This window comes from Nicotiana sylvestris, chromosome 9, assembly GCF_000393655.2.
Source record: "Nicotiana sylvestris chromosome 9, ASM39365v2, whole genome shotgun sequence".
NCBI classification, from domain to species: domain Eukaryota; kingdom Viridiplantae; phylum Streptophyta; class Magnoliopsida; order Solanales; family Solanaceae; genus Nicotiana; species Nicotiana sylvestris.
The window spans coordinates 29,143,081-29,167,057 of NC_091065.1; the positions used below are offsets into that span (position 1 = coordinate 29,143,081).

The 23,977-nt window shown below is 38.9% G+C and overlaps 1 pseudogene; it reads right to left on the bottom strand.

The window, feature by feature from the left end:
- Nucleotides 1–282: 282 nt before the first annotated feature.
- LOC104239211 (protein fluG-like) overlaps nucleotides 283–23,977 on the bottom strand; it is a 149,076-nt pseudogene continuing 125,381 nt past the window's right edge.

The window sequence follows — 23,977 nt, forward strand, 5'->3', positions numbered from 1 at the left end:
AATCAATTTTCTAACCTGGGTAGTAAAAGAGCTCTAGAATTCGGTTACACCAAAAGGATATACAACACACTTAGAAAAGATTAATCTCTTAACAACAGCTATCGAAAAGAAGCATGATATAGAGTTAAACAGAAGTGAGAAACTAAAATTACTGAGGAAAAGAAAAATAGAAACTAAAATTACTGAGGAAAAGAAATATAGAAACTAAAATTACTATCATGCTGTATTAAACAAACGCATAAGAGGAGTAGACATGAAATAGGACACAGCAAAGGAAATTAAAATATGACAAGTAATAGTGTTTATAAACCACCGTTATCTTACAGATGCATATAGTAAACCTAATAATTGAATACAATGTACGCGTATATTTCCCCTCTATCACACTGCCTGTGTCCGAGCTCCTCCTGCAAAATATGAAATCATCCTCAGCATGTTAACAAATATTTCATGAATTGGAGGAACATTAAATATGGCTTAAGCTTAATATACGATTTCGTCAATGTTTTGGTTACTTGAGTATGGCAATTGCCTCTCCAAGTACGTAGAAAAGGAAAACTATAGCTTGCACTTGCTCATGCAAGGGCAGAACGTCATTGACACCTCTTCATCGAAAATTACACTGTGTAGATAAATAAAATATTTTTTATTTATAACTACTATACTTTGAATTCACTTGGCGTCTTCATGTATTTACTTCTTTATATTAAGAAATTCTTTTAATGAAAATCCTGGCTCTGCCGTTGTGCCCATGCAATGGTAAATTGTTATAGTAACAACATATTTCTACTTTACTATGCCTAATTGTTAGTAATAAATTGCATGAAACTTGCAAAGGTATAAAGCTATTAGTTACAACTCAGTTGTTAAGTGATTCTCTTTTAATTGCAGTTGCTAAGTGAATAAACAGAAATTCTATCAAACAGATAACGTGAATAAAGCAAAGTTTGAAACGTACACCGACTCCTCCTCCTCTGTTCTCAACCATGTCCTTAAACCATTCATCTGAGTCTATATGGATGATAGAGTCTCTAAGATCCCCTGGTACTCTTATATCGTCGTTGTGAGGTTCACCCCTCACCAACCAAAAGAAGAAGATTGAAAAAATTGGACAAAATAGGCTGCTTGAATGTATATGGGCGGTTGAAGATTTCAATTTGCAATTTGCAATGCAATAAGTCAAATTTGTGTTGCTAAGTGGTTGGCAAATTTGCCTATAAATAAAGATAATTCCCTCTCAGTTAAGACACACCAAAATAAGAGAGAAACAATAGAAGTTAGAGAGAGTAATCCACAGATTGTTGTCTGTGAGATAACTAGTGAGTGGTAGTAATATTGTAGTGAGGTGTTTTATATAAAGAGTGTTATTTCTTTCAAAGTTGTAGCAGTCTCTTGACACTACTGAGTTGTAATATTATAGTGGTAATATTGCTACACTCGGATATTGTATTTTATCCCGCTAAAATATTTGGTGTCATTATTACTCTCTTGTGTTATTATTATTTGCTGTGGATATTATTCCTGGGCGGGATTATTTATTTTATCCCAACAACGTGGTATCAGAGCCACAGCAAATAATGGTCCGCTATCTTTTCAGTACCCCCGTCTCACAAAAGATAATTATGAGAAATGATGTCTACGTATGAAAGTCATTCTTGGCTCCCAGGATGTGTGGGAAATTGTAGACAGAGGGTATGCAAAACCAGATAATGAGGAAGCTCTGCCTCAAACTGAAAAAGAGGTCTTGGCAAAGACAAGGAAGAAGGATTAACAAGCCTTCACGCTCATCCACCAATGTTTGGATGATGCCATGTTTGAGAAGGTGGCAGATGCTACCACCTCAAAGGAAGCTTGAGAGATTTTACAAAATTCTCTTAAGGAGTTGACAAGGTGAAAAAGGTAAAACTTCAAACTCTAAGGGATGATTTTGAAGTTTTAAAAATGAAAGAATCTGAATGCATCTCGGATTATTTTTCAAAAGTGAAGGCTGTTGTAAATCAACTAAGAAGATACGGGGAGGACATAGAAGATGTCCGTGTGGTAGAAAAGATCCTTCGCACTTTAACACCTAAATTTGATTTTGTGGTGTGTGCTATTGAGGAGTCTAAAGATTTAGACTCTATGATGGTGGAGCAATTGGAAGGTTCTTTACAGGCCCACGAAGAAAAGATCAAAAGGAGACAAGAAGTGCCATTGGAGCAACTTCTTAAAACTCAGGCATCCTTCAAGGATTATGGAGGTGAAACAAGCTATCGAGGAAACGGACGAGGACGAGGCCGAGGTCGAGGAGGTCATGGATAGGAAGAAGTAATGGTAACAACTTCAACAATGAAGTTAAAATCCACCAAACATTCAGAGGTCGTGGTCGTGGACAAAGAGGAGGAAGAGGACGTGGATACTACCAAGAAAATAATGGACAAAGGTATGCCAAATAAAAAATTGAAAGTTATAATTGTCATAAATTTGGCCATTACTCTTGGGAATGTCGTAGCAATGTTGAAGAAACGGCTAACCTTGTTGACGACAAGAAAGAAGAAAATGAGTCAACGTTGTTGATGGCACTCAAGGAAGAAGACAGAGATGATTGTAGCTCGTGGTATTTGGACAATGGAGCAAGCAATCATATGTGTGGATGAAAAGAGAAGTTTGTGGAGATCAATAAAACAGTGAGAGGTAATGTGTCCTTTGGAGATACCTCAAAGGTTCAAATCGAAGGGATATGTACGATTCTGATCTCCTGTAAATATGGTAGTCACAAGTTAATTCAAGATGTTTATTATGTGCCAAAATTAAAAAGTAATATTTTAAGTTTGGGCCAACTTCTTGAAAAGGAATATGACATCCACATGAAAAATATGCATCTTTGGCTTAGAGATTCAAGTGGAATTCTAATTGCTAAAGTGCATATGACAAAGAATAGATTGTTTTCTCTGAATCTTAAAACAATTGATGCAAAGTGTTTGAAGGCTAATGTGCAAGATGAATCATGGTATTGGCACATGCGATTTGGGCACTTAAATTTTGAAGCGCTCAAATCAATGGCAGAAAAGAACATGGTGCATGGGATACCATCAATTAACCATCCAAATCAATTGTGTGAAGCTTGTCTTCTTGGAAAACATGCAAGGAGGAGTTTTCCAAAGGAGGCCATGTCAAGATCAACCAAGCCGCTCCAGCTTGTCCACACTGATGTCTGTGGACCAATCAATCCACCTTCTTTTGGTAAAAGAAAATACTTTCTGCTTTTCATTGATGACTTCAGTAGAAAGACTTGGGTTTATTTCTTGAACCAAAAATCTGAAGGTTTTGCTGTTTTTAAAAATTTTAAAGTACTTGTGGAGAAAGAAAGTGGCTATGAAATTAAAGCTATAAGGTCCGATAGAGGAGGCGAATTCACCTCAAACGAATTTAATGACTTCTGTCAACTTCATGGAATTCGTCGCCCTCTAACGGTACCTTATTCACCTCAATAAATGGTATTGCAGATAGAAAGAATCGAACGATTCTTAATATGGCTAGATGTATGTTGAAAGCTAAAAGTATGCCTAAGGAATTTTGGGCCGAAGCTGTTTCTTGTGCAGTTTATTTGAATAACAGGTCTCCAACAAGAAATGTTAGAGATCAAACCCCTCAAGAAGCATGGAGTGGAAGAAAGCCAAGTGTCAAGCACTTAAGAATCTTTGGGAGTATAGCCTATGCTCATGTGCCACATCAAGGGAGAGCAAAGCTTGACGATCGAAGTATCAAGCATGTGTTTGTTGGCTATGATACGAGTTCAAAAGGCTACAATCTATACAACCCAAGTAGTGGCAAGGTAGTGGTAAGTCGTGATGTTGAATTTGATGAAAAACTGGCATGGAATTGGGAAGTTGAGGAAGAAAATTCATATGATTTTCTTCCATACTTTGGTGATGAAGAAGAACCGGAGACCGTGGAACCTGTGCAGGACACAACTCCACCTTCTTCTCCAACAAATGTGGCATCTCCCTCTTCTCAAGAAAGTTCAAATGAACAGCCACAAAGGACAAAGAGCATTCAAGAGCTCTATGAGGACACAGAAGAAGTTACTAATTTTGATTTTTATGTTGTCTCTTTGCTGACAGTGAACCAATGAACTTTGATGAAGCTGTTACAAACAAAAGGTGGAGACAAGCCATGGAGGAGGAGATCAAGTCAATTGAGAAGAACAACACTTGGGAGTTAACAACTCTTCCCAAGGGTCATCGAGCAATTAGAGTGAAATGGGTATACAAAATAAAGAAGAATGCTGATAGAGATGTGGAGAAATACAAGGCACGACTTGTGGCTAAAGGCTACAAACAAAGGCAAGGCATTGACTATGAAGAAGTCTATGCACCTGTTGCCCGCATGGAGACGATTCGTTTGCTGATCTCTTTGGCGACGCAAATGAAGTGGAAGATTCATCAACTAGATGTCAAGTCAGCCTTCTTGAATGGCTACCTTGAACAAGAAGTCTATGTTAAACAACCATTGGGCTTCGTGGTCAAAAATCATGAAGATAAAGTGTTGCGGTTGAAGAAAGCTTTATATGGATTAAAGCAAGCTCCACGAGCATGGAATAGTTGCATCGACAAGTATTTTCAAGACAATGGGTTTACTCGTTGTCTCCATGAATATGCTTTTTACCTTAAAGTTCATACTAATGGAGATATCTTACTTGTTTGTCTTTATGTTGATGATCTTATTTTCACGGGTAATAACCCAAGTTTGTTTGAAGCTTTCAAGAAAGATATGTCCCGTGAGTTCGAGATGATAGATGTAGGGCTCATGTCATACTACTTGGGCCTAGAAGTGAAACAGATGGAGGATAGAATTTTTATCTCTCAAGAAAGCTATACAAAGGAGATATTGAAGAAGTTCAACATGCTCGATTGCAACCTCGTGAACACACCGATGGAAAGTGGGACAAAATTGTCCAAGTTTGATGAAAGAGAAAAAGTGGATCCCACATTCTTCAAAAGTCTTGTGGGAAGTTTGATGTACTTGACTTGTACTAGGCCAGATATACTCTTTGCAGTTGGAGTAGTTAGCCGGTTCATGGAGGCTCCTACCTCTACTCACTTGAAGGTCACTAGAAGAATTCTTCGCTACCTAAAAGGTACGATTGACTTTGGGCTATTTTATTCTTCTTCTAGTGATTTCAATCTTATGGAATTTTGTGATAGTAATTATGCGGGAGATATTGATGATAGAAAAAGTACAATTGGTTTTGTATTTTTCTTGGGTGATTTTGTTATTTCTTGGAGTTCAAAGAAACAGTCCATTGTTACTCTCTCGACTTGTGAAGCCGAATATATAGCAGCAACATCATGTACCTGTCATGCTATTTGGCTAAGGAGATTATTGAAGGAGCTCAATTTTCCACAAATGGAAGCTACAGAGATTTGTATTGATAACAAATCAGCGCAGGCACTCGCAAAGAATCCAGTGTATCATGACCGAAGCAAGCATATAGATACAAGGTATCACTTCATCAGAGAATGCATTGCGAAGAAGGAAGTCGAGCTCAAATATGTGAAGTCTCATGATCAAGTTGCAGATATCTTCACAAAGCCTCTCAAGTTTGAAGATTTTCAAAGATTGAGAACAAGACTTGGACTAAAGAAGAAAAATCAAAATTAAGGGAGAGATTTGTGAGGTCCACACCTCACCAACCAAAAGAAGAAGATTGAAAAAATTGGACAAAATATGCTGCTTGAATGCATATGGGCGGCTGAAGATTTCAATTTGCAATTTCCGATGCAATAAGTCAAATTTGTGTTGCTAAGTGGTTGGCAAATTTGCCTATAAATAAAGATGATTCCCTCTCAGTTAAGACACACCAAAATAAGAGAGAAACAATAGAAGTTAGAGAGAGTAATCCACAAATTGTTGTCTGTGAGATAACTAGTGAGTGATATTAATATTGTAGTGAGATGTTTTATATAAAGAGTGTTATTTCTTTCAAAGTTGCAGTAGTCTCTTGACACTACTGAGTTGTAATATTATAGTGATAATATTGCTACACTCGGATATTGTATTTTATCTCGCTAAAATATTTGGTGTCATTATTACTCTCTTGTATTATTATTATTTGCTGTGGATATTATTCCTGGGCGGGATTATTTATTTTATCCCAACAGTCGTTATAATCGTTGTAATCAAAGACATAAGCGTTTGGCTCTGTTTAAGAAGAAAATACATGTGGAATATCAGATAAAAGTGCACTAGTGTCAACCCCATAAACTGGGAAAATGAGTTATGTCTAGCTTACCAACTGGTTCTGGAATTGGTAATCTTCTCCGCAAGCCATTGATCCCAGCGATAATTATACAAGCAAGACCCAGGTGTGGGTTTGCAGTTCCATCAAACGTTGTAATTTCAAAATTGGTTACTATATCTGCAGCTCCAGGAGGGCAACAAGCTCTTACAATTAACTCTTTGCACTCTATCCCCCAGCAAAGGTAATACGAATTCAGCGACTTAAACCTTTGGCGCTCATAACTGTGCATCATGAGTATTTAGAATCATAATTCAAAAAACAAAAAAATGCTATGATGTTCAATGATCTCTCCTAATTAAGTCCATCACAAAAAGGTGGAGATAGAATCTCTTGTAATTACTTCAATACTTAACAACGATGAAACAGAAAAATTGGAGAAAGAGAAATATAAGTATCTCAGTTGATCAAAACTAATTTGTGATTGCAATGTAATGGATTGCCAGTTGACGAAATATGTTAAAGGATACTTTACATCTAAGTGTAGGATATAAAGTTCTTTGAAACTAATTTCACGGAAACAGAAAAGACATGAATATATATATATCACTGGTATATTCAGACCGACATGCTTTGATAAACAAAATTTTGAGTAAAATAAGATCGTTCACAATTTAAACATTGTGTTAACAGATAAAACTGCTAAATTTTCATAAAGAAATCATTAATCACTTGTCGTTACATTCAAAGTGTCACTCCACCTTGTAGTTGCAATTAGTTAAAACTCTGTCACTGTTCAAATAGAGAAAATGGTGCTGCAGTCTCGCAACAAAGCAGATTGAGATATATCTATCAGACAGATATGCTCATCTAGAAGAATTAGCAATCCAGAGAGAGCATAAACAAGCCACCAGTAGATACAAAGGTAACAATGCATTAAAAGTTATAAAAATTATCTTTACCTATTAAGGATAGGCATTGTAAATATACATATGGAACGAAGATGATCTAACACCCCAGCCATGAACAATTCTCCAATCTTCGATATCCCATACCGATTTGGTTCTTCAGATGCAGTAAAAACGTTTTCTCCATTCTTAGACAAACTGATGTGTACATGTGATCCACAGCCAACATCTTCTGTATATGCATCCAACCAGGGATAGACATTATCATTATAATACATACAAATAGGCCAGACGATCAAGTTGTTATGCACCGTAAAAATTTTGCTAAGTTTTAATTCGATTATACGTAGTTTTATGTGCTACAAGGTTGAAGATGTGTTTGAGCAGATTAGGAGTGAAATGAGAGTGTTTAGGTGTAAATGAAAACTTTAGGAAAAAGAAAAGGTGGAAGAAAATACTAGGGGTTAGATTCTGACAAACGTTACCTAAATTCAAAAAAATATTACTCCAGATGTAGGAGTATAATGGTAATGGTCTCTAGAGTGTTGTAACACTCTTACTCTAGTTTCCTACGGTTTAAAATTTTGTTATTTCTTGATTCCTACAAAAAACATTATTCATTTTACTGAAGGATGTCAACAGGAAGACCATGTGCATATGGCGCAAGCTTGCACGCACAACATGCAATAGCATAAGGGCATTTTTCTGTTTGTGGGAAGTCTTGTGCGTGCAGTTCATGCTTAGCACGCACAACACACACGCCCTGCATTTTTCCGCTTGATGAAAGCCCCAACCAGGGATTTATTTTCATTTATCTCATTTCTAAGAGATAAGGCACGACTTTGAGACAGAAAATCTCAAATTCTATCCTTTATAATTGTTGAAGTATGTAACCATCTCATTTAAAAGTTTATGCTGTTAGAAAGAGCACTCTTTTATTTACTAAATTATGTCTTCAACACATTCCCTCATATGCGGGTTTGATTCTTTTTGATGAGTCAAGCACGTGAAAATTCTTTTTTATATTGGGCAGCGGTGAGACTCGACTCCAGGACCTCTGCCTGCTCTGATACCATGTTGAAGTGTGTAACCATCACATCTAAAAGCATAAGATGTTAGAAAGAGTATACTTTTATTTACTAAATTATGCCTTCAACAACAACCATCAAAATAAGTTGTTCTAACTACATATAATCATTCTTGTGAGAAATAGCACGGAAAATCTATATTATTAATATGTATCACTTTACTATAATACAAGAAGCTTATTTATATCTACACTCTACAAATACATACTACTCCTATTCCAATGTGGGACTAAACATACTAATATATATACGTAAACTATCTAACACTCCCTCTCAAGCTGGCACATATAAATCATACGTGTCGAGCTTGTTACAAATGTAACTAATACTTGGACTAGTAAGAGACTTGGTGAAAAGATTTGCAAGTGACTTCAGAAACTTTGTAACAACATCTCCTGAGAGTATCTTTTCTCTAATGAAGTGACAATCAATCTCAATGTGCTTAATCCTCTCATAAAACACCGGATTTGATGCAATACGAAGGGCAATTTGATTATCACACACAAGTTCCATGTGACTGAATTTACCAAATTTTATTTCCTTGAGTAACTGTTTTATCCAAAATAACTCACGTGTTACCATAACCATTGCTCGATGTTCTGCTTCTACACTAGACCAAGAAACCGCATTCTGTTTCTTACTCTTACAAGACACCAAATTACCTCCTAATAACACACAATATCCAACATAGAACGTCTATTTCAAGGTGATCCTGCCCAATCAACATCTGTGTATTCCACGGTCAGCTCAGCACCTCAAACAATAATCCTTTGCTTGGGGCTAATATTATATATTGAAGAATATAGACAGCTGCATTCTAATGACTATCATTGGGAGAATCCACAAAACTAGCCTACAACACTCACAGGAAAGGAAATATCAGGTCTAGGTCTAGTCATTGTGAGATAATTCAATTTACCAACATGCTGCCTATATCTTGGCAGGATCGTAAGCGCCCCCCTCCCCCCCACGCGTCCTAGCAGAAGTTTACAATTAAGATCCATAGGAGTGTCAATGGGTCTACAACCCGTCATTCATGTCTCCTAAAAAATGTCCAAGGCATACTTTCGCTTTAAAATAACAACACCTAAGTTAGACTAAGCAACCTCAATACCTAGAAAGTACTTCAACCTTCCCAGATCTTTAGTCTGGACATGCTGAAAGAGGTGTTGCTTCAAACGAGCGATACCATTCTGATCATTCCTGGTAATAACTATATCGTCAACATAAACCACCAAATAACTACACAAATTTTGAGCAAAATACTGATAAAATACAAAATGATCAACTTCACTATGAGTCATGTCAAACTCCTGAATAAATGTGCTAAACTTGCCAAACCATGCTCGAGGAGAATGCTTCAAACCATATAGTGAGCAGCACAACCGACATACAAGGCCACTAGACTCCTCCTGAGCAACAAAACCAGGTAGTTGCTTCATATAAACTTCATCATCAAAGTCACAGTGGTGAAAAGCATTATTAATGTCCAACTAATAGAAAGGACAATTGTGAACAACCACCATGGATAGAGAAAGGCGGATATATGCTATTTTCGCCACGAGAGAGAAAGTATAACTGTAATCAAGCCCAAATATCTGAGTATTACCTTTGGTAGCGAGGCGGGCTTTAAGGCGATCAATTTGACCAGCTGGGCCAACTTTAACTACATAAACTCACCGACAACCAACAGTAAATTCACCTGAAGGTAGAGAAATAAGCTCCCATGTCTCACTAGCATGTAAAGAAAACATCTCTCCGATCATATCCTGTCGCCATCCAGAATGAGATAGCGCATCACCTGTGGACTAAGGGACAAAAATAGAGGACAAAAATGACACAAAGGCATGTTGGGGTGATGATAAATGATGATAACTCAAACCAATACAATTGGGATTGGGATTAAAAATTAATTTTATACCTTCCCGAAGGGCGATCGGTAGACTAGAAGAAAATGAATCCGCAGTAGGCGAAGGACCTGATACTAGACGTGATCACCTGGACCTGATGTTGAACGCTGACGGTGATGATAAGTTAGGAATGTGGAGCTGTAGAAGGTTGAACTAGACCTGTGAGTGATGGAATTGGAGTTGTAAGTGATAGGACTGGAGTTGTAGGTGGTAGAGCTGGAACCGACATACAAGGCCAAAGTGGTGGAGCTATAAGTGATGGAATAGAAATTCTAAGTGGTGGAGTTGGAGAAGTGGAGGGAGATGAAAGGGAGAAAGTGACTGTATCTCAAAACGATGGTAGTAGTAACACCTCACAAATGTCTAAGTGTCACATGGACCTGTGAAGTATGGCTGGGTTTTAAAGAAGGTAACATCAGGAAACATAAGGCATTGCTAGAGGTCAGGGGAATAGAATCAATATCCTTTTTTTGTTCTCGAGTAACCCAGAAATGCACACCTAAGAGCACGAGAAACTAACTTATCTTTTCTTGGAGTAAAGTTATGAACAAAACAAGTGCTCCCAAAGACAAGGTATGGAAGAAAGAACAACAGTGAGTGAGGAAACATGAAAGAGAATGGAACTTGATTATGGATAGTTGAGGATGGTATACGATTAATAAGATAATAAGACGTGAGAAATGCATCCCCCAAAAACGTAACGGAACATGAGATCGTATGGGTACGATATGAGCACTTTTAATAAGATGCCTATTCTTTCTTTCAGCCACCACATTTTGTTGAGATGTGTACGGACATGATGTTTGATGAATGATCCCATGAGAGTTCATAAACTACTGAAATGGGGAAAACAAATGCTCTAGGGCATTATCATTGCAAAATATCCGGATAAAAACCTCAACTTGATTTAAATTCAGGGTAGATGATCTGGAAAATATAAACAACTCATATTGATTTTTCATCAAGAATGCACCTGGAATAATTATTAATGAAACTAACAAAGTAGCAGAATCCAAAGGTAGAACTGACTTGACTAGGACCCCAAACATCCTAGTAGACTATAGTGAAAGCTAACTCTGCTCGATTACTAGGACGTCGAGGAAAATGGGAGCGAGTATGCTTACTGAGCTAACATGACTCACATTCTAGAGTGATCAAGTGAGACACACCGAGTACCATATTCTGAAGTTTTGATAAACTGGGATGTCCCAACAGTTATGAAATAAATCTAGTAAATCGGTAATATGGCAATTTGTTATATGAGGACAAGATATGAGTCCGTGTGATTTAGCAAGGATAAGATAATAAAGTCCATTTGATTCACACCCGGTACTAATAATCTGTCTTGAGACTGTGTTCCTGTATAAAAACAATATCATCAAGAAAAAAAATAGAGCAATTAAGTGATTTGGCTAAGCGACTAATGAATATGAAATTAAAAGGATTACTAGGAATATAAAGAACTGAATTTAAAGGTAAAAAAGGAAGTGGACTAACTTGACCTATTCCAGTTGTCGTTTATGTAACAAATCTAGTGAATCAGTAACAGAACAACACTATTGATGTGGGTTAATGTGATTTAGCAAGGATAAGGTAATAAAGTTTGTTAGAATAGTTATGTGAATATATGTAATTAGTCTTAGTCCCTTATGTAATAGGAGTAAGTTATGTGTTACGTATACATATAAATAGGGCTTATTGTAACATAGAAAATAAGAAATAATATTTTGTCTAGTTCTTTCTCACATGGTAATCCCGCCCAGATATGTTTGCAAGCGAGATAATTGTCTTTTCAACATAGCTGCATCTCTTTTCGGGAGACGGTTGAGTCTCCATGTTTTTTGTTCCATTCTCAAGTCCCTGAACTTATGAAGTCTTGTTTCGGTAGTGGACCAATATGTTAACATACTGCTAAGCCACTTTAGTGAGAAAGAATCGATGTGCGTCATTCCAACGGTATCTGGAAAGAAATAACTCAGTCACCATGCAATTTTTCCAGTGACCTAAGTGACTGATTTGCATCATCTCACGTTTGGTGAGTGTTGTGCACAGATTAACAACACCATTAGAGTCAGAAACCTCTAGCGACCAAACCCCAAAAAGATTCTACCGCAAGAGATGCCCCACGCGCCACCGAGATCTGGGATTTCGCATGCGAGTCTGTCCCACGAGCCGGCGCATGCATGCTTCTCCGCCCATTTTTTGGCCAAGCTTCTTCAGGACAGCTTGGTCGCAAAGCAATTCCGAGTCCACCAGTACTATTTCCAACAGATTCTGACAACTTTAAAAATTTTCGGCGAGCTACAGTGTTTTCCGGCATAAAATAGTGCTCTTTTTCTCTACTGTGAACAGTGTTTTCCCAGATATATCTTCAGTTTTCAAGAAGTTACTGATTTTCACTATTTCAAGTTAACCCTACAACTTTTAGCCAAGAATTTGAGAAATTAATTGTAGCGACATGGGATCCAATACTATGAATAGTTGGATGGTTTCTCTACTGGATTATATGGGTTCCTTCAGTATAAAGCTTGTAAACAAACATCTTCAGAGGCATATTCCGTTATTCAAACATGTATTAGCGTGACTTGTATCTCCCAATCTTCATCCTCTGATTCTTGGGTTACTAATTCATGTGCATCTAATCATATTTCTGCTAACAAATCTCTTTTCACTAGTACTTCATATTCTGAATCTCTTCCAACAGTCACAATGGCCAATGGGTCTCAAACCATGGCAACTGCAATAAGTCAAGCAAGCCCGCTTCCTTCCTTACCTTTAGATTCAGTTCTTTATATTCCCAATAGTCCTTTTAATCTCATAGTTGTTAGTCATTTAGCCAAATCACTTAAATGCACTGTTTTATTTCTTGATGACCTTGTTTTTATACAGGAACACAGTACGGGCGGATGATTGGTACCGGACGTGAATCAAATGAACTTTATTACTTTATCCTTGCTAAATCACATGGACTCACATCTTCTCTTTCTTCAACAACTTGTCCTGTTACTGATTCACCAGATTTATTACATAAACGGTTGGGACATCCCAGTTTGTCAAAACATCAGAAAATGATACCTGATTTATCTTACTTGTCCACTCTAGAGTGTGAGTCATGTCAGCTCGGTAAACATACCCACTCTCATTTCCCTCGGCGTCAATAATCGAGCAGAGCCACCTTTTTCTTTAGTCCATTTAGATGTTTGGGGTTCTAGTCGAGTCAGTTCTACCTTGGGATCCCACTACTTTGTCAGTTTCATTGGTGATTATTCCAGGTGCACTTGGATAATTTTAACGAAAAAACGGTCTAAGTTTTTTTCTATTTTCTAGACCTTCCACGCTAAAATTCAAAATCAATTTGGGGTTTCTATCTGCACATTTTGTAGTGATAATGCCCTAAAGTATTTGTCTTTACCGTTTCAGCAATTTATGAACTCTCATGGGATTATTCATCAAACATCTTGTCCTCACACATCTCAACAAAATGGGGTAGCTGAAAGAAAGAATAGACATCTTATTAAAACTGCTTATACCCTACTCATACAATCTCATATTCCGTTGCATTTTTTGGGGGGATGCAGTTCTTACATCTTGCTATTTTATTAATCATATGCCATCTTTAGCTAACCAGAATCAAGTTCCATTCTCTGTCCTGTTTCCTCACTTACCTTTGTTCTCTCTTCCACCCCGTGTATTTGGAAGCACGTGTTTGTTTATAAATTTACTCGAGGAAAAGATAAGTTAGCTCTACTTACTCTTAAGTGCATATTTCTGGGTTACTCGAGAACGTAAAAGGGGTATCGATGCTATTCTCCTAACCTTCGGCAGTACCTTATGTCTGTTGATGTTACCTTCTTTGAAACCTAGGCATACTTCACAAGTCCAGGTAATCACTTAGATATTTTTGAGGTGCTACCATTTCCATCTTTTGGAGATTCAGTCACTATCTCCATTCATCTTCCTCTACAACTCCAGCTCTACCACCTACAGCTCTAGGTGCAGCTCCACCACCTATAGCTTCAGTCACACCATCTATAGCTCCAGTTCCACCACCTAGTCTAGTTCAACCTTTTGCAGCTCCACCATTCCTGACTTATTATCGTCGTCCGCGCCCAACATCAGGCCCACCTGATTCACGTCCTGCACCAGACCCTGCTAAATACTGCGGACTTGTCTCCTCTTAGTCAACCGATTGCACTACGAAAAGGTATACAGTCCACACTTAATCTTAATCCCCGTTATGTCGGTTTAAGTTACCATCGATTTGATTCATGTCCGGTATCAATGATTCGTCGCGTATTGCGTTTCTGTATAAAAACAAAGTCATCAAGAAATAAAGTAGAGCATTTAAGTGATCTGGCTAAGCGATTAATGACTATGAGATTAAAAGGACTACAGAGAAAATAAAGAACTGAATTCAAAGGTAATGAAGGAAGTGGACTTACTTGACCTATTCCAGTTATCATGGTTTGAGACCCATTGGCCATTATGACCGTTGGAAGAGATTGAGAATATGACATAGTACTTGAAGCAGATTCATTACCAGAAATATGATCAAATGCTCCTGAATTAATTATCCAATTACTATAAGAAGAAGATTGAGAGACACAAGTAACACTATTACCTGCTTGAACAACAATAGCAATCTCAGAAAATGTCTGTTATATGCGTGCACGGAAGGAACTCTATATATTCCGATAAAGAAAACATCAGGATTAGATTTAATGCATTGGATCCAACAAATTATGAGTCAAAGGCTTCCGATATGAATGATATTAAAATGGTTTGAGGTAGATCTCAGTGACCAACTCAAGAATTTGCTGCAAAAGTGTTGCAGGTAGACAGAGATTGGTTGAGAAGTCGCTGAAGAATTTTGAAATTAGTAAGACTAGTTGTAAAAGCTCCATTCGAGTTTCACATTGCAAAATAAGTTCAAAAACACTACAAGAAAACAGAAACTGTTCTGCAAACAGTGCAAGCTGGAAAATCACTGTTCACACGAGATAATGAGAAAGGTGGTTTGAATTTCAAAAAATGATATGGATAGACTCGGGATCACTTGACGACAAAACTGGCCTAAAGGGCATTTTTCAAAATCTAGCCGTGAAGTGTCTCACGCGCCAGCGTATGAGTCTGAACCTCGCCGGAAAAATTTCTTTAGGCGACACGTGGGGGCGCGTGAAAGAGTCTCTGCCGGAGAAATTTCAATGGGTTGGTTGCTGGAGACTAATCTACCTCATGGTGGTATTGGTTTTTGCATAACACCGACGGAATATGACTTCAACATGGACAACCTTATAGTCACCGAAAAAACTACACGGTTGAGTGATTTTATCTTCCCGGAGTCGCTGGTATTTTGCACAGTGATTGATATCTAATAGTTGCTTTAATACCATGTGAGAAGTAGCATGAGAAAAGAATATTATTTATTATATTTAGAATATAATACAAGAAGTCTGATTTATAATTATACTCTACATAGTACATAGTACTCCTATTCCAATTGGGGCTAGGCATACTTATAAATATATAACTATCTAACAGTAACGTACTCTCATAATATGTTGTCGACACGGCCTATTTATCCAACATGAATGATGCATGAGAAAGAGAAGGAAAATATGTTTTCCCTTAGCTTGATGGATCTTAAGCACTCCCTTACGTGTGAGTGAGATATGTTGAAAAACATTAGCCTTTTGGGCCAAATACACCCATAAGGGGTGCTAGCAATTAGCCAACCTATTAGGCACTCCAACCCTAACCCTACCGCAGTCTATATAAACAACACTATGGGTATTGGAAATAGACTCCAAGAGAGAACGACTAGGATTTATTCACTACATCATTAAGGAGAGTAATTCCACTTGTGGGATTACACTTGGTTGTTGTTGTTGTTGTATCATTAATGAGAGCAATTAGGATATGGAACTAGGGAGTCCATCCGGTAATGTGAGAATTCCTAACGACCAGTGATTCGAGTCGGGTTATTGTAGACGATCCACTTCCGCTAAGGAAACATATTGTAAGTCCCTAGACTAGCTTTCATTACACTAATTTTCAAATTCAAAACTTCGAACCTTTTTAATGATTGCAATTGAGCTTTTAGTGGAGTTTACATCTTAGTTATTTAAATATGGAGTTCGGTAAGTCTGAACGACTGAACCTAGCATCCAGGTGTTAATTTTTATATGCATGAAAATCCTTAGTGTGTGACACACACACATATACATATATATTCTGTGCAGAATTAAGAAGACCTAAACTTGTACATATGAAAAGATACATGAATAGCAAATGCATCAAGGAAACCAGAGCTTTTTATACATTTTGACTCGCAAGAAATCGAATTCGAATAAGAATAAAGGAACTTATCCACTTTTTGTTCAGGTATGCAGCAGTCACTACAAAGATAGATACATCAATTAATTCGGCAATTGCGGGGAGAGAGACATGGAGTGGTATAGGAGAGAAACAAGAGGGAGAGAAAATGGAGAAGATTTTAGCCTAATACATTACTTTGTATATAAATAGTAAATATACATATATGAAAATCTAAATAAGCTTATACTGTAGCATAGATAGGTAAAAATCTCAAGTGTTTTAAGAGGTTTATCCATCAGGTACTCTGCATCTTCACAGTCCAAAACCATTTATTTGTCTTTATAAGAAGGTTTCAACCGAGAGCTAAAGGAGAGGAAAAGAGATAAAGAGACTTGGAAAAGGGAAAAATGGCAAAGGTGGAATATAGAAAATCAAGGTAAAATTTCAAACACTACTTCGAGTTAATGTACTGATATTGCCAAGCTTTTACGTCCAAAACATATGATTTAACTTGGAAATTTATGGGATTGAATCCTAAAGCCCGAAATTAGTAAATTGAGGGTTTGATCCATTTTTAGGACCCCGATTCAAAAACTACTTACATATTCAAATTCACAGGATTATGGGTCATTCAAAAATGTATCAAGTGTTGATACTTGCGCATGTTGACCAAGAGTTAACTTTTGACTTTGACTTTCTCTTTGACTGAAGCATAATATATTGAGAGGAGTCCTATAAGAGTAATTGAGACTGTTATTTGGCTGCTTCTGAACGTAATTTTTGGTCCACGAGCTGAGAGCTCTGTTCGGGTAGAGGTAAGCAAGACTTTATCCTCTTTATTGTTTGCTTTTCTAAAAAAAAAGTCTTATAAAAGATTATATAACTACATGAGAAAAATGTTTTGATTGCCCCGTATAAGTGGAGGCGAGCATGTACTTGGCAATAACTATTTTTGAGAAATATTGCTTATGCTTCCTGATATCTTTCTGCTATATTATTGATAAAATGATTATGAGATTATTAGTATGTCGATACCATGAGAGAATCTATAGTATTAGTTACAGGTTCACCTTAATCCAGTAATTTTTGCCCAAACTGTGTGTTTGTTTTATGAAATTCACTTAATGTATAAAAATATTTAGCTTGGAACCGGGTCCAGTGGTCCGATCACTATTGTATATTAACTTGAGATCGTAGTAGAAATACATATACTTCAAATCCTAGATCCGTCTTTGGTTGATACGTTATTATTGCATGTTTGATTGCACTGAGCATGAACATGCTAGATTGCACTTCGTGATGCATCATAGGAATGAGATGTTTTAGTTGCATTACATGGCTAGTGATGTATGAAATTGTTATGTTAACGTTAAAATGATTATATCTTGATATACTATAAGATGTGTGTATGTTGCATTGATGTGTTTTTGATTGATGCTGATGTAATTGGCTGTGAATAGTCTGGTGCTCGTACAGTTTAGCCCGATGTGATTTGATAACTGACTATGGACGATCTGGTGCTCGTGCAATTAGGCTCATTGTGATTTGATAGTTGACTGTGGACAGTCTGGTGCTCGCACAGTTCAACTAAAAGATGTGTTGCTTCCTTATGGACCATCTAATGCAACTCATAGCATGCCCAACCTCCTGCTTATTCCCTATGAACTGGTGAAACGCATGGGTGGCATATGCACTTGCATTATCTGACGCTTTCATGTTTTGTAAGACTTGTCCTAGAGGCATGACAAAGATCGGGTTGATGATCTTACTGGGTCCTCGTGTCTCAGAACATACTCTGTATGTAGATCCTATGTCTAATACCACCACACACCAGTGAGTTACTTATTCATCTCGTCCCCTTTCTTCTTCGTCCGTGGAGGCTAATGTTTCAATTAATTTGTAGTCTATGTTGTCTAGCTGCATCCCAGTATCTCTTGTACTCGGACATACTAGCTGCTACATAACTAGAGAGTTTATTACATGGATATTTGAGCATTTTGTGTCTTTATTTGTCAGTTATGATAGTTGTGGATATTAGATGTGTTTGGATGTGGATCAGTTGATTGTAGAAATTATTGTGATACCCATATAACCGGGGAAACTCGGTCGAAATGTTTGTGTGATGGCATAGTACTATTTGTTTACAATCCGAATAAGTGCTAAATTACTAAGTGCTGGTCACGACTTATAGATAATAATATTTTACTTTTCTTTTTATTTGGTATAAATTTTTTTCGTTTTTATTTAAAAAGTAAAATATTATAAAGTGGGGAATCGAATCCTCATCAACAAGGTCAAAATTCATGTAGTCAACTCCCCTTTATTTGGCATGATGATAACATGAGTTCAATGTGTGCTTTATGGGTAGTTGAACACGACATAGTTAAGAGTTCGCTCGGCTAATGTCAGGTGCCAATTACCGCACTCTAGTGTTTGGTCGTGACACAAGTACTAAGAGGAACGGGTTCCCTCACAATAATTCAAGTAGCGGAAACTGTACAAGTGTACTGAAAATAAGTAATGCTTGTGTTCATGTTTCTGAGTAGAAAGCTTTGATCTAACAATAAAATACCAAAAGGACTAAAATCATATTTGCAATAGCACTGTAACCGGAGGAAAAGCATATCCACATAAACAAGTAAAATGTAAAATGCACGAGAAAATATTGTGGCAAAATCTGCTACTTACCTTGGCGTAAAACTTGCTAGTAGCCCATATTTCCTTGCAACTCCTTTGACTACTTCATGTGCAATTATTAAGTTATTTGCTGCTCTATCACAATCAGTGTATCCCAGGACAATTTCAAACTGACCATTCCCAGCTTCTGAATGTATCTGCATGCTAAAAGGACAAAACATAAATGAAGCAGTACAAGAGGATAAAGTATATGAGCTATATTCAAGTTATCATTAATGAAGGTAAAATTGACAATATGTAGAGGTGGTATGTCACAGGGGCATTTTTGGTCAGTCAAAACTCACACCCGCGCGACAGTCAAGTCGTACACTTGACTCAGCCTTCCCCAAACACTTAGCCAATTTTCAGCAAGTTTGGCTTAAATGAAATTTTGGCAGCAATTCAATAAGAACACAAGCATATACGGAAAAAATCCCAACCTTTACATTAATATTGAAAATATACAAAGGACCCTCACTTTGCTATGAACACAGTCAGCTCACAGCCCACTTTTGACGAAGAACACAAGTCGTTCTTGTCAACACTAAGATCTGCCCAAGCCAAACCTTAGCCCTTTTTTTGAAACAACTGAAACCCTCACGTTTCACTCTTGTTTCCCACTTAGAATTTCACACGAAATTCCCCACACTTCTGCCTAAGTCACAAAGGCCCTATTTATAGAATATAGGCAGCCCTTAGACTTGACAGCACATGACACTTGTCGTCTACAGCTTTTGCCACTTATCGGGCTAAGACAAATCTGTTCCTAACATGTAGTTGACATCCCCAACTACTTAGGACACATTATACACGAAATGGGGTCATGATACAAGCATAATCAGATCATGGGACAAAAGAGGTTATGACAAGGTAACCGCCAACTACTTTTCATGTGCATTGCATGTGCCATCTTCACTTGGCCAGCTGATTCACGCCCAAGGCTGGCATTGCGCCCAGCCTTGGCTCATCTTGACATTGCTCCGCGCCAATGTCTTACCCGCAATCCGCTGCCATGACTTTTCCGCACACGCCCGACGCCGCTGCCGCCCGCACACTGTCTTGGCCGAGTTTCTGCCTTGCCCATGTCAACCTTCATTTCCCTCGTGCCATTGCTTGTATTTTCCTTCACATAGCTTTGCCTTAGCTATTGAAAGCGTTTTCCATCATCCCGCATTTCCGTCTTGCCTTAGCTTAGCCCGCACTTAGCTGTCACAACCCAAAGTGTCGTGCCACTGACTTTGGCGCGCATGCCGTGCCATGCCGCCCTAACATTGCCCACGCAGCTTTGTCAAGACTTTGCCAAACGCGCCTTGCCTGTCCCAAGGCCTTGGCCAATACTTGCCTACAACAGCCCTCAATGACAATGTCTTATCCGTCACCTGCATGATCGTTTTGCCCGCACATAGGCCAAATGACAAGGCCATCACGCCCAAATCCTTGCCACAGCCATGCCACGCCCGATGACAAAGAGTCAGGCCCTAACAAACCACCCGCACCCTTTGAAATCGACGTCCTTGTCGAGCCATCTCAGTGAAGCAACCCCAAGGGGTTGTTGACATACACCGCCCCGAGTTCTCCATTCCCATTTGCCATAATGGCATTTGCCTCCGCCACTTGTTCCTGTTTCTCTGCAGCCAGCATAGCATTCACCCTAGCCTGCACCAGACAGTCCTTCTTCAAGTGCGGTCCACCACAAGTGAAGCAGCCTTTGAACTTGCCGCTCCTTTCTTTGCCGTTGTGATTCTCTTATCTCACATTCTTGGCAAAGCCCTCATCTTCGGCAGCTTGGCCCTTCCCTCTTTTCTTCCATTCCCTAGCTTTCCCGTCAGCCTTTGAATGCGAAGTTCCAGTAGGGTCATCACCTATGTTCAGGTCAGCCAACGCATCTGCCGCAGCAATGACAGTAGAGAGGTATTGGACATTCTGCCTTCTCAACTCCAATTACGCCCAACCCTTCAATCCACTCATGAAGTAATGCAGCTTGTCTTCTTCTGCCATATTACTTACATTGAGCATCAAGGACGAAAATTCCTTGACATACTCCCCCACTGTGCCACTTTGTTTCAAGCGACACAGTCCATCTCGTGCCAACCACGACAAATTAGTTGGAAGGAATTGGGATTTTAATTCCTTCTTCAGCATCTCCCAAGTTCCAATCTTGGGCAGTCCAGCACTTTCCGTTTCTGCCATTCATGTACGCCACCACACATTGCATCACCAGTCAAATACATTGGTGTGATCGTCACCTTGTCGTCATCCATCACACGTGCAGCTTGGAAATACTGCTCCACATCCCACAAGAAATTTTCCAGTTCTTTGGCACTTCTTGCACCCCCATATGCCTTTGGCTCCGGAATCCTCAATTTTGTGCGTTCATCACTTCTAGGGACAACAGTTTGCAATTCCCTTCGAAGTTGAACCACTTCCTCACGCAGTTCTTACTTCTCTTGGCGTACCAAGGCCATTTCTGCCAGCGTTGTCTCATGTCTCGCTGCATAATCTGCCTCTAACCGTGCCATTCTCGCAAGAATAGAAGAATCGCTATTTACTTCGAGAGCCTGCACAACGAGTGCTTCCAACTGCTCTATCATTTGACGCAGTTCTGCATTTGTGCCACCAGCCATGTTCTCAAATAGCCCCATGAATTCTGCCACCGATCGTCTTGCCACTGCCACGAACTTGCTAACCTGGCTCTGATACCAGTTGTCACGGGGGCGTTTTTGGTCAGTCAAAACTCACACCCGCGCGGTAGTCAAGTCATACACTTGACTCAGCCTTCCTCAAACACTTAGCCAATTTTCAGCAAGTTTGGCTTAAATGAAATTTTGGCAGCAATTCAATAAGAACACAAGCATATACGGGAAAAATCCCAACTTTTGCATTAATATTGAAAATATACAAAGGACCCTCACTTTGCTATGAACACAGTCCGCTCACAGCCCACTTTTGACGAAGAACACAAGTCGTTCTTGTCAACACTAAGATCTGCCCAAGCCAAACCTTATCCCCTTTTTTTGAAACAACTGAAACCCTCACGTTTCACTCTTGTTTCCCACTTAGAATTTCACACGAAATTCCCCACACTTCTACCTAAGTCACAAAGGCCCTATTTATAGAATATAGGCAGCCCTTAGACTTGACAGCACATGACACTTGTCATCTACAGCTTTTGCCACTTGTCGGGCTAAGACAAATCTGTTCCTAACATGTAGTTGACATCCCCAACTACTTAGGACACAATATACACGAAATGGGGTCATGATACAAGCATAATCAAATCATGAGACAAAAGAGGTTATGACAAGGTACCGCCAACTACTTTTCATGTGCATTGCATGTGCCATCTTCTCTTCGTGCAAAGAGGGGCAGCTGTAAGCACGTGATTTTTGCTTCACGGACGATCGCTCCAAAAGAAAATAAAAAATAGTGACAAATGGCTTCGCTGCACAATTTTTCGATCTTTCCGTAACATGTGTTGTTGGTCATTTGTGTGTCTGCCCATTTTGCATCCAGTCACTATCAAACAAAAATACAAAACTATGTGTCGGTAAAAGAAAATATATATATGTGTGCATCGTTCGTTTTAGGCTTTTAGTTAACTTACTTAAATATTTTTGTGATAATTGTGTTAAAATGTTACATTGTTGTTTAGTTTTAATTTCGTTGTCTTATTATCTATTATTTTTATTGTAAAAGAAAAATGGAAAAAAAAAAAGAAAAAGAAGAAAGCAAAAGAGTGAAGGATTAAAATCGATTTGGGCCCAGAAATTGAAACAAAAGAGGCCCAAAAACGGCACTCAGACCCAGTCCAAATCCAGCCTGCCCAAGCAAGGACTCAAACGACGTCGTATCGGCATCCCCATTTGAAGCCGTTGATCTGATTCAAAGGAACGGTCCAGATCAGGCTGTTCAACTCACCTCAACGACGCCGTTTCAAGCGAAATGATCTGAGACGTCTGAGCCTCTTGATCCAACGGTCCACACACGCACCCGTGACCCAACCCCTCACTTAAACCAAACGACCCCGTTTAACTATCAAACGACCCCGTCTCATTTTCCACCCTCAGATCCAAGCCGTTGAGATCATCTGATCTAACGGCTCAGATCCAATCAGCCTCCCCATATATAAACTCAACCCTTACCCCCACGCCCCAAGCCGTACCCCCCCTTCAGCCACTGTTCACCATCTTCCCCAGGACCCTTTTCCTCTCAAACCCTTAGCAGCCTAGGTTTCCCCCGTGAGCCCGGTAACCATGGTTCCGATGACCACCAAAATAACATCCCCGATGCACCCAACCACCCCGAACATGAATCTGTCAACCGTTCACCTCGAATCACTCCGAATCTTCTCGAATCTTCAAACGAAGATTCGAGCAAAAACTAGATCTACACCGATTGACCCCAAACTCACACCACAACCCCTCCTGACCTCCCTCACCCCCAGAGTGGCTTTGGTTCCGTTCGAATCTGACAGGGATTGAACGGTTCCCAAATCGAACCTCAAGAGCCCTAGGATTCAGATCTATGGGTTTGTCCGAATCAGTGGCAGGATCAGGGCCTAGCAGACTTTTACCGAAGTGTTCTCAGTTGAGAACGCTTCGGTTAAAGTCCATTAGACCCCAAAATCACCTGGCCCGAGTTCGAACTTGAATCGATCTTAGTTTCGTTTTCTGAGGTATTTTTCCTTTTTCTTTTGCCCTCCTAAAATCTATCTGTCGTTCGTGTTCTGGTTTGTTTGTTCCGCGACTCGTCTGTCCATATGTGTACGTTTTAAGTTAATAATGAGTTGGTTGTTGGTTTATTGGTTGCTTGCTGTGTATTATAGCTTGTATAGTCATCTAAATAAGCGTCGTCAAC